This window comes from Leptonychotes weddellii, chromosome 14, assembly GCF_054177405.1.
Source record: "Leptonychotes weddellii isolate Sample4059 chromosome 14, ASM5417740v2, whole genome shotgun sequence".
NCBI classification, from domain to species: Eukaryota; Metazoa; Chordata; class Mammalia; order Carnivora; family Phocidae; genus Leptonychotes; species Leptonychotes weddellii.
In genome coordinates, this window is record NC_138382.1 from 46347461 (window position 1) to 46359393 (window position 11933).

The 11933-nt window shown below is 38.1% G+C and overlaps 1 protein-coding gene across 2 annotated transcripts in view; it reads right to left on the minus strand.

Moving 5' to 3' along the window:
- APTX (aprataxin) overlaps positions 1 to 11933 on the minus strand; it is a 47585-nt gene that overhangs the window by 4573 nt on the left and 31079 nt on the right. The window contains exon 9 of one of the 2 annotated variants that reach the window (XM_031038737.2): positions 16 to 6447. The exons of the other annotated variant lie outside the window; for it this stretch is intronic. The gene's annotated coding sequence lies outside the window, so the exon portion shown is untranslated. Of the gene's footprint in view, positions 1 to 15; positions 6448 to 11933 lie in introns of those variants that run through there. 2 annotated transcript variants of the gene reach the window in all.

An 11933-nucleotide genomic window follows, 5' to 3' on the forward strand; every position in this document is an offset into this window, starting at 1 on the left:
AATTTTATTATATTTAAATTGAGTTAATTAACATATAGTGTATCATTAGATTCAGAGGTAGAGTTCAGTTATTCATCCACTGCATATAGTTCTTGCTTACTTCTTGACATAGTATGTGCTAAATAAGTTTATTAAGTCCACTTTGTACATTGCCTTAGTGAGTTTGGTTTCCGTTGCAATTTGGGGTTATCCATGACCATGTAACTATCTCACCCCATTGCTTATTGCATTGTGTTTAAGTTTCAGGGGGCAAAACTGTCAAGAATTTTTATCTTTTCTTATTTACTAAGAAGAAATCAGGTGTGTGTTTTTATATAAATGTTGATTAAGATCAGTCTTTAAGGAAGGTCTTAGAAGTTTACTGTGATCATTTACAACAACAAACAATGTTTGAGCCATTCATTAATGTTCTTAATAAAAACCACTATTAAAATAATATAATTTGTTTAAACAATATTTCATAAGTGTTAGAGACAGTAAATTAACAAAGGGTTTATTGTGTGCTACAGGAAAGGAAGAGATTTTTTAGTACTAGGAAAATTCTTATCTTCTCCTTGGGTGTCAGAAGCTGCAGAACAGTTAGTTCAACCAAAGCAAATGCATTTGTCTTGGAGACTTTTCTTGAACATTCAAAATTTAGCTAACAAGTATTTTACTGATAAGTTGACTTCTGTTCTTAAAGTAAAAATACATATTTCTGTTCTTATAATGTTTTCTTTCTAAAGAAGGATTTATGTGATTTTCTTCCATACCCCAGTTGACATAATTTGAAAATAACACATTTTCATGGTACAGATAATTTCCATGCTCTAATAATCCATTACAGAGCATTAAACTTAGGGAACAATTTCCTTCATTTAACAAAATATACATCTGCCTGAAGTACCTGTCTGGCTCAGTCAGTGGAGCTTGCGACTCTTTATCTTGGGGTTGTGGGTTCAAGCTCCACACTGGGTATATAAATTACTTAAATATAAAAATCTTTAAAATAGGGGCACCCGGGTGGCTCAGTTGGTTAAGCATCCGCCTTCAGCTGAGGTCATGATCTCAGGGTCCTGGGATGGAGCCCCACAGGAAGCTCAGCAGGGAGCCTGCTTCTCCCTCTGCCTGCTGCTCCCAGTGCTTGTACCCTCTCTCTCTGTCAAATAAATAAAATCTTTTTAAAAAATCTTTAATACATACACACACGCCTGAATAGAAAATCAGAGAATAAGAAATTAAGGCCCTTATAAATACAGATATAAGTTTTAGGATCAAGAGAGATCAAGATCAAGACAATATTACAGCTATTATTTAACAGTTCCTTGAATATTCTGGCAAATGGGGATAGTGAGAAGGCAATAAAAAGAAACAAGTATAACTATCAGCAAGGAGAAAGAATTATCACATGAAAGTCTATCTAAAAACTTCAGGATATCAACTAATCAGAACTCATCAGAATATTCATTAAGGGGCTAGTTATGAAATAAATTACCCAAATTACTAACTTTCCTATATATTAGCAAAAAGTCAAAAATGTGATGAAAAATTTAAATCCCACTCCAACAGCAAAAGGATCTCTTTACATATGAAGAATCATCACTATGAATAAACTTAAGAAATGTGGAGGATATACATTGAGAGAAAATTACAAAACTATGCTGTAAGACATAAAGGAAGATTTCAATCAGTTTCCAGGAAAGCTCAAGAGCTGTACAACTGAAGTCCATCCAGGCCCACTGAGACCCCACTTAAGCCCAAACCAGTGACTCTGTGATACTCAAACTTGGAGAACGGGGCTTGTTTCAGGATCCTAGTCATCTGGACAATAGGGACTATGCCAAAATGGTCCATTTGTCCATGTTTTAGTGGTAATCAGACTTCACACACACACCCACACACCCCAGTGGAGGTGAACTGTTTCCATAGGCTGCCTTCCTGGGGTAGGACTATGTTACTCTATATTAGTGAGAGCAGTGCTTGCCACTATAAAGATAAACCCCATTTTCTCAACAGCAGAAGAAATGGAAACTACTTTCTTGCTTATTAAAAAATTTAATCAACCTGGGATAAGGAGAAAGGACAGGAACCAAGTTGGTGAGGACCCTGCTATCATCAATACAAATAAGAGGACTCCTATTTAATATGAGTTAATCAAATAAACACTGATTTGTTTTATAGACAAAAAAATTAAAAAATTTAAAAACCTAGAGTTTTGACCTTAGAGTCAATCTCTTAGACAGAGCAACTTCCAGGAAAGTGTTGATAACTTTCTCCTTGGAAAACTTCTGCCTAGAAATCTGCTGGATACCATATTTTTTTAGATACCATATTAAACAGTTTCAAGAGCCCATCAAAGCCCTGGGAAGCTTATAATAACCAGAGTCACTCTCTAACCTATACTAGAATTACGATGAAAATGTACTTAGCTAGGAAAGAATTCTGGATACCTATACTGTGTTATAAAGGCTTTTCAGAATCTATTTCACTTTTCTAACAAAAACAGTGATCATTAAGTGTATGAAACCAATATGCATTTAGTAGGGTTTTGCCTCCTGGTGTACACACACTAAGGGGATCCCACAAGATACCTTCTGCCTAGCATTTTCACCCTACCATGCATGAATCTCTATAATCATGCACATGGATGAAGGCATGAACTCCAGAGTACTCCCATTTAAATGAAAATATATTCACTGGAAAAGTAATGTATCAGTTAAGTCTACCACAAAAATGCTGCTGATGATTACCACAAAACCAAGGAGCATGCAACAAGAATTATTTATTCTCATGTTCATAAATCTGCAGGTCTGCTGGGACAGCTAGCTCAGCCTTATACTGTGGGTGTGTGGATTGGTTGGGACAGCTCTGCTCCACATGTCATCATTCTTCTGGGACTAGAGAAGAACCAGGATATGTTTATGGCAATGCAGAAGCACAGGAGGGCAAGCCAAAACATGTCAGCATATTTGAAGCCTTTGTTGTCATCATGTTTACTAACATCTCATTGGCCAAAGCAAATCACACGGCGCATCCCAACATCAGTGGGACAGAAAAATATACTTCATCTCTAGCAAGAGGAACCACAAAGTCACCTGACAAAGGTTTGACACCCAGGGAGGGTTGGAGAAATGGGAACAATAATGCAATCTTTCAAAGGTAACATGAACTCAGTATTAACCAATAATACAGTAACATTTCATAGTGCTTGGCCAGCTCAACCAGTAGAGCATGAGACTCTTGACCTTGGGGTTGTGGGTTCAAGCCCCATACTGGGTGTAGAGATTACTTTAAAATCTTATAAAAAATAATTATACAGTAACATTTCTGTTTTCATACTTATCTAGTCATAAATACAGGACACTAAGGAAATAGAAGGAAGGGGGAAAGTAGGATCTAGAAATGTGTCACATTTCTGGGAGGGAGGAAGGGGTAGGGGAGGTGCCACAGTGGACTTGGAAGAGAAAATAATAAAGCAGAACATACTCATGAATGAAATTCACTGATAAAAATTAAAAAATGAAGAAAAGCAAGATATGACAGTAGGAAAACATAGGTACATGGAGGGTAAAAGAAAATCCCAGAGAAAGACAAGCTTTTTTAAAAAAAAACTGCACAGAGAAATGAAACTGTTCAAGCGTAATTTTTTTCTCCTTTTGAAACTGGCATTCCTTGTACGGCCATCCCTAATCTATTACCTATGGCTTGTGATTTATAATCTGAAAGAGGTCACGATTTATAATCTGTAAGAATCTCTCTACAACAATCCTCTCTATAAGAAAATTAAAAAACTGTGTTTGTGTGTGTACACAGAATTTTTCTTTCAAACCAGGCAGATCAGAAAATTCCTAGAATTTAAACCTTGAACATAGGGACACAAAACTGAAAATGGTAAGAGTTCACTCATTCTTCCTGAAGATGCTATCTCATGATTACTGCTTCCCAGGTTCTCAGAGTTGCTCTATATTCCTGAACCCCCACCCCCCAAAACCCCCTATTCACATTTCCTTCAACTCTGTGAACCATCCTTTCATCCTACCAATAAATATATTTTTTGCTTCAATGAGTAAAAATTTATTTCTGTTGCTTTCAATCAAAGAATTGTATCAGGTACAGGTCCCTTTCCCATTTTCTATCCTCCAAGGAAAGGAGAGACAGAGAAAGAAAGAGAGAGAGAGAACAATAAAGATGCCTTAAAGCAAATAACAAGGCATGCCATCATTCAAGAATCCAGTATCTAAAATCATTTCATGAAAATGACTGTTACCATGGCAATCTTTCAGTGTGTATTCAATGACTTTATGTGCATTCATTAACATTTTAATGTAAACCAAACTGTATTGGCTTATTTGGCCTTGATTCCTTTTTAAATATAGATTGTTTTGTCTCATAAAAGTTATCAGAGCTTCTATTCAAGATGGCTGACAAACAAGTAAATTTACTTTACCCCTAAAATCACACTGAAATGACACTGTAAAGGAAAGCCCTCCATGTTTATCTCCCACCACCACCATTCCATACACACACGCATGTACACACACATACACACGCTCATAAAATCCACTAGAATCCCAGCTCCTGTCATTGGAATCTGTTCTGATTATCCAACATGGTCAAAAAGGTTAATATCCCTCCCATTAGCTGATAAATTAAATGCAATCAAGTCAAAATCCTGAGATTTTTTTATTAGACTCTGACAAGTTGAATAGGAAGTTCATCTGGAAAAGTGACAGCCAATAAAATGTTAAAGAACACTGATCAGACAGGCCATGACCATAGAGAAAGTCAAAGTGGGTAGCAGCAAAGTAGCCCAAAGAGCCTGGGAGTGGTGTGCCTACTTCTGATCAGAACACTGATCAGACAGGCCATGACCATAGAGAAAGTCAAAGTGGGTAGCAGCAAAGTAGCCCATAGAGCCCTAGGGAGTGGTGTGCCTACTTCTCAACCTGCTGAACCACACTCCAGCACTTCCTCATTATCTGCATCCAGGACAAGTTCAGCCAGAACTTTAGGTAGCAAACAGTTTCCAAGGCCATATGACACCATGAGCACCACGTCACATTCATGTGCTACCTGATTCTGAGTTTTGGAAACTCGCTGACTCAGAGAACAGCTTCATCCTTCCTGAAGAAACCAGTCAGGCAGTCAAAGAAGATAAATAAAAGGAAATAAAGAGGTGAATCCACATACACTGAGGTCAACAATTGTTTTTACATCTTCAGAGAACTTAGGGAAAATTTTAAAATATAGTGATAAAAAGAAATAGATTTTATACACACACAAGATCCAAAGGACTAAAAGGATGAAGCATAAAGAAAAGTCAACCAAAAGCAGCAATCCTTCCAATGCCAGCATCCCACAAAATGGAAGATCTGGAAGGGGTGACACTGGGCAGCAAAGAAATGGGAGGGTGCTGAGTATGAAAAGGATGAAGATTCTACAGTGAAGAAAACAGACGGAAGCCTGTGTCCATTTGTCTTGTCTTCACAGGAGCGTTCAACAACCTTGGCTAGGTTAAATGGAAGTAGAGAAGAGAAAGAAGGAGGAGTGGGGAGGAAAAAAAGAAGAAAAAGAGTTACAAAAAGAAATTCTGTAAAGCTATGGTAATGAAAATTAAAGTGTGAGTTTAGTGATAGTTCAATAGAACTGGAATAGGGAGCCCATAACAGACTTGTGTACGTAGTAAAATTTAGTTCACCATAAATGTGGTGCTTCAAGTGAATGAGAATGAAGGCTAGTTTAAAATGAGTTGGAGTTAATAGAATAAAAATTGAAAAAATAAAGATAGATCCCTATGTCACACTCAATCAAAATTTAAATACCAGATATAATGAAGACCTAAAGTAAAAAAAACCAAAGTATAAAAGTACCAAAAGAAAATATGAGAACATATGGATAAGGAAGGCCTACTTAAGCAAAATATGAAATCCAGAAACAATGAGTTTTTTTAAAAAAGGAATGCATGTTTCGGCTACATAATAATTTTAAACCTCTGTATCATGAGAGATAGCATAAACAAAATTAAAAGGTTAAAAGGTCTAAATTTGTAAAATATTTGCAATATAAGTAAAAATAAGAGAAAGGCAACTCAATTTTTTTCATGTGCAAAAGAACACTGGCAGAGACCACAGAGACTGTTCAGTATCTCTAATTTTCATTCTGTGCTGCTTCTGTACTAATAAAAATTTTAGTTGGGCATGGATTTGCCCAAAATAAATAAAGGTTATACTTCACAGCCTCCCTTAAAGCTTGGTCACCTGTGGCTTGTGGCTGAATTCTGGCCATGATAATACAAAAAGAAGCGTCATGGAGGAGATTCCAGGAAACTTCTTCAGAGAGTGTATGTGAGTCCTTAATCCCCTTCTTCATCTTTTCCTCCATCCTCCTGCCCAGAACACAGATGCTTCCGTCTTGGACTTGAGGTCAAGGTGAGGAGTTGGACTTGAACAGGAAGGAGTTCCCTTTATCCTATGGAAGAAAGTCAAGAATGGTATGTATATAGATAAGTGGCAGTGAGGGGATGGAAAGTCGAGCAAAATAATGCTTCACAGCCTCAATTTGTTTGATGAAGCAGGAGAAAACCTAGCTAAGAGTAAGGGAAGTGAGAACTTAAGGACAGTGGTATTGACATGACACTACTGTTGAAGACAAAACAGAAGGAACCTGAAAACAGCAATGCCACAGAATGAAAGGAGAGCCCGGCAAGAGTTTAAGCCATAAATGTGTATGGTACCCATCTGCAAGGTTTATTATAAGGTCTACTGATTTTTTCCCCCTAGCCTTGATTAGCTAATCTTTTTATTTTTAAGATTTTATTTATTTGAGAGAAGGCACGCGCATGCACAAGCAATGTGAGAAGCAGAGGGAGAGGGACAAGCAAACTCCGTGCTAAGCATGGAGCCCAACATGGGGCTTGATCTCATGACTCTGAGATCATGATCTGAGCAGAAATCAAGAGTCAGAGCTTAACTGACTAAGCCACCCAGGTGCCCCTGATGAGTTAATGTGAAGATAAGAGCAAAGAAAGCAAACTGAGGCATCAATCCAGGGTTGGGATATAGTACAGTGAGTTTAGTATAGAATAGAAGTAAAAGGGGTATTTGTGGGAGAATATTTTAGATGAGCAAACATGAGGTTCATGGAGAAGAAAGCAAGCTTAAGATGGGGCTACTAAACTGGGAGGAAGTGGAAGGACCAAGAAATTGAAAATCTAGACAATGGTGAAAAACAGATATAGTGGAAATGAAGCTATGGAAAAGCTGGAGGCTGGAGTCAGGGATCAGGATACTTGAGTTTTACTTGAATATTCTAAAATGAAGATGTTCTAGAAGAATGCAAGTTTCAGAATATGACCATGCAAAAGACAGGAAAAGTTTAACAGAGTGCTAAAGAGCATGGACTTTGATCCAGGAAGAATTTCTGTTACTAGTTTTATTATTTATCTTCATTTAGCTTTGGTTTCTTCAGCACACCTGTTCATTAGATTGTTGTGAAGATTAAAAGAAATTTTAATTTCTTTGGATTAAAGAGCTTTGTTCAGTGCCCAGCACATACTAAGCTCTCAATAACTGAGTTTAAAAAAAAAAAAAAAAAAAGGAGAAAAAAACACATACATGCCCTATTATTCTGTTTACCATTAATTAAGATGCACAACACAGGGACAACTGGATGACTCAGTCGGTTAAGCATCTGACTCTTGGTTTCAGCTCAAGTCACGATCTCAGAGTCCTGAGGTCAAGCCTAGCATCCGGCTCCGCGCTCAGCATGGAGTCTGCTTGAGATTCTTTCCCCCTCCTTTTCCCTCCCCCTGTGCTCCTTCCCCCACCACTTGCTTGTGCACTCATGCACGCACACGCTTGCTCTCTTTCTCAAATAAATAAATAAATAAAATCTTTTTTAAAAAGGAGATTCATAACACATTATTAGGGTGGAAAAATGTAATACCTGTAATATTGATGCTAATTTTGCCTATGGGCAGCAAACATTTCCAAACTGTACACAAATGCCTAATAAGAAACAAGTGAATAATCCAATTATAAGCTCTTCCTTTCCCTTGATTGTAAATGTCTAAGAAAAAAAGAAAATGTCTAAGAAAATGAATACACACAATAGTGACTAGTATTCCAGCAATTAACAATTAACTAAGTCAGCAATTACAGCAAAAACTCAACTCCATCAACTAAGCCAACATTTTGAAAAGAGGAAAGAAATGTATTTTTTTAAAGATTTTATTTATTTGTCAGAGAAAGAGAGAGAGCGCGAGACAGCACAAGCAGGGGGAGCGGCAGGCAGAGGGAGAAGCAGGCTCCCCACAGAGCAGGGAGCCCGATGAGGGGCTCAATCCCAAGACCCCAGGATCATGACTTGAGCCGAAGGCAGATGCTTAACCGACTAAGCCACCCAGGTATCCCGGAAAGAAATATTTTTAAATGAAAAAGAACCTATTTCCAGATAACAAGTAAAAAATAATCGTAAGTAAACAAACTAAAGAGCCAGTGTGCTTAGAGATAGCAGAATTATTCTTGGTAAAGCTGGAAAGGACATCAGTTACCCAGTGCAGTCAGCATGTTCAATGTCAGAAAGCTTTCCCTACTCCATATGCCCTTATCACTCCTCCCTCACTCTTTAAATTATCACCTGAAGTATGGGAAATGTATACCTGTACATCAAAAGTATTAAATAAACCAATTCAGCAGAAGCCCTTACAGTGCAGTTGGAGAACAAGTATAACCCAGGTCATGGGCTAAAGGAATGACTGCAGACTTGTTATCTGTTACTTATGTTTGAGGGCACATGGTTTGTTCTGTGATATACCAAAATCCATTTAACTCAAATGGCTTTAAACCACACAGCTATAGGGCAATACCCCCCGTTCTCTGTCTGGCACATAGTAGGTACTCAACAAATGTTAAAATCCATTTGTTTATTTATGTAGCCAGTATTTATTAGGTCCCTAATATGTCCCAAACATTATTGTAGACATCAGAAATAGAGCAAACACATTTTTTAATTTTTTTATTTATTTTGCTGTTGTTTGCATTATGAAAGTAATATATGATTATTGCAAAAAGTAAAACAATACAAAGACATACCAAAATTTTCTTTGTGGTCAAATATGGGATCAACTATTTGAAATGTTCCATGAATATATGGAGAATAAAGTGTTTCTTCTCTATTCAAAGGAAATAAGTTCTTTCTCCTATATTCAAGAGTGCATGTGCAGGGGCGCCTGGGTGGCTCAGTCCATTAAGAGGCTACCTTCGGCTCAGGTCATGATCACAGGGTCCTGGGATCGAGCCCCACATCGGGCCCCCTGCTCAGCGGGGAGCCTGCTTCTCCCTCTCCCTCTGCCTGCCACTCCCCCTGCTTGTGCTCTCCATCTCTCTGGCAAGTAAATAAAGAAAATCTTTAAAAAAAAAAAAAGAGTGCATGTGCATACATGGGTGTATGCGCACACACACACAAAGTTAACTTATCACATTGTTCAATTCCCATATGTCCTTACTTATTTTTTTTAACTACTGGAGATGTCCAATTTTGATATGCCCATACTAAAATCTTACTATAATTATTGTATTTATCTCACTAATCAATGAAAATTAAGATTAAAGAATCATACAACAATGAATTGAGATGTAAGAGCTAGAGTAATCCCTTTGTTAAGCACCACATGAATCAGAAAAACATTAAATGAATTAGTAATAGAATGTCTATAGTTAAATACATTGTGGATTAAATGATAAGACTTTTTTTCTGTTGATGTCAAATTAAATCCCTCAAGCACAGGAACTACATATCAGATCATTTACCTCTTCTGAGTCATAATTATTCCCGGTGGCTCATTTTTAATGTTGGCTTTTGTATGGTTGAAAATGACTGTGCAATTAGGTAATTCTGTTAAAAGGACAAAAATTAGGTTTTTCTCTCTCAAGAAAGAGAAGCCATATGAATACAGTGATGAGAAACTAAAAAGCAATTCAGAAACACTTTTAACTATAATACAAAGTCCTATTAGGCTAGCCCACAAACATGACTGTGAGCCAAGAGCCTACCAGCATTGTTCATCTTTAAAGGTCTTCACTTTTCTTTTGGACAACGCCTCTTCAGGTTTTAAATAAGGAGCAGATAATGTGCAAAATACAATTATTTCATGTGTATAGAATAGCCCCATCCACAAAGCAATGAGCCACAGAAGAAGATGCTCTGCTGACCATCTTTGCTATTAGTCACATTGGTTTAAAGTCTCACAGGTTTTATGAGGATAGAACAGAAAGAAAACCTTCCCATAAGAAAGAACCCAGAGGGTGGATACTATAATAATGACAAGTGTCCATAATCATACAAAATGTTCACATTTCATACAGGCATAACAAATGAGTTCATCTGCACCTGGCCAAATGACAGGGAGTTTAATCTTGAAGTGGACTATAGCTCCAAACACTTGTGAAGTGAATTCACCTAAAATCTTCACTTACCAGATTATTGTCCCACTTAAAAATTTAATAGTTTATTAATTAATGTAGAAACTACTGCTGCAAGCTCTCATCTTTAGAAGAGGGACTGTTATTTTTCTTGATATTCTTCTGCATTCAAAATAACTTGTTTTGTCAAGGACGTGTTATTTGGTCGTAGGGTATATTTGGCATCTACCAAAATTAATCTTTTCTTAAGACTGTTCATTGTTGTATAGTTCCTTATGTCATCAAACAAACAAGAATCTCTATGAATAGACTGAATCAAGTCCACCATTAGGTTTCCTTTGAAAACAACTCTTTGCCATAATCATCATAGTTATTTAGTGACCTTCTACCAAGTGCTCTACCCTCATTACTTCATGTAACCCTGCAGCGCAGATGGTATCTCAGCTACTTTTATGAAGGGGACTAAAGAAAGAATAACAAAACATGTCCCAGCCATGTGAGTTACTGCCTTCACCTCAGCCAGGCTTGGTCATTCTCAACTTGCCTGCTAACACACCTTGACTGAAATTCAAGGCTCCGGAACCAGGTTAAGGGAGATGTTATGTGTGGATACAGGAGGAGGCACCTGGGTGTGAGAGAAGAGCTCTGTCTTCTGACTATCCAATCCCCCACCCCCACCTTAATCTGTGTCAGGACCACGCTGAGTTGTAGATTCCTCAAGCAAAGTGAAACTAAAGCCACCTACCCCATGGCCTCCCTGCCAAGGCTGGGGGCTGGCACAAACGGAGCTGTAGTACAGTTTATTTAGTGCCTCTATGCCCAGCAGACCATATTACCTAGGCCCCAGCACAAGTGGGGAAAAAATCTCATCTTGAAGGGACCAGTTTCTATTTTTCATGGCAAACCCAGCATGGGAATTCCTTTTGTCCCAAAGACCTCCCTGTCCACACTACTCACCAACATGCCTGGGCAGCCTGATGCTCTCTATGCCCATCTCCCTTTCACCAATGAGTTCCCATCTCTTTCTCAAAAAGTAGATGCCCCTCTGGTGTTCCTGCCACCACCAGTAACTGAAAAACAAACTAGAACACTGTGCTCAGCAGGTCAGCCAGACTCCTGGAAATGCACACTGGAGTTTCAAAAAGATGAAGATTTCCTGGAGGATTTTGTGGTGTTTTGGAGAGTCCCTCTGGGCAGATCACACACTGTGACAAATTCTTTCCAAATTATGATAATTCAACCGCACCTTCTACAAAGAACTGACTTTTCACACTTAACCATCGGTGGTAGCTGCCCATGTTCATTTTCCCCCAAATCTTGAAGAGAGTTTGGGATTATGATACCAAGACAAATGCATGGTTTTCTGAACACTGCTCCTATTCCATGGTGCCTGTGAACTGACAAGCAGGCACAGACAGGAGATAAGGGAACTCTACTGATGGTTACACTGGCATTGGAAACCGTTTGGCACATCCAACCCAAGGAATGCATCCCACCCCTCCCACCCCCCACAGGTGTCAGAGGGAAAAAAAA